The following is a 349-nucleotide window of genomic DNA, read 5'->3' as shown; positions in this document are numbered from 1 at the left end:
AACCTACTCTCTGGGAAAAACATTGATATGTTGCTGTTTTTGAATAGCCAAATATAGCGACGTTTTTATCTTGAGCCCAAGTAGTTTCATGTCTGGGTTTTTGTGATATTCTTTCATATAATCGAAGTTGTTTTTTTCATTGTTCAATGTTGTATTATTTGAAGTTTTTATAAAAAAATGATGCAAAATACTCTTTAACTACGATTTTCATTATTTAACTTTGGCAAAAACAAAAGAGTGTATCGGGGCCAAAAACGGTTCCGAAATATCGATATCGATATATCGAATATCGAAAGTGAAAATATCGATATATCGATATATCGAAAAATCGAAATATCGCCCAACACTA

This window comes from Artemia sp. Qi Xiang Cuo, unplaced genomic scaffold (assembly GCF_049724085.1).
Source record: "Artemia sp. Qi Xiang Cuo unplaced genomic scaffold, ASM4972408v1 HiC_scaffold_22, whole genome shotgun sequence".
Lineage (NCBI taxonomy): Eukaryota > Metazoa > Arthropoda > Branchiopoda > Anostraca > Artemiidae > Artemia > Artemia sp. Qi Xiang Cuo.
This window is presented reverse-complemented; position numbering follows the sequence as displayed.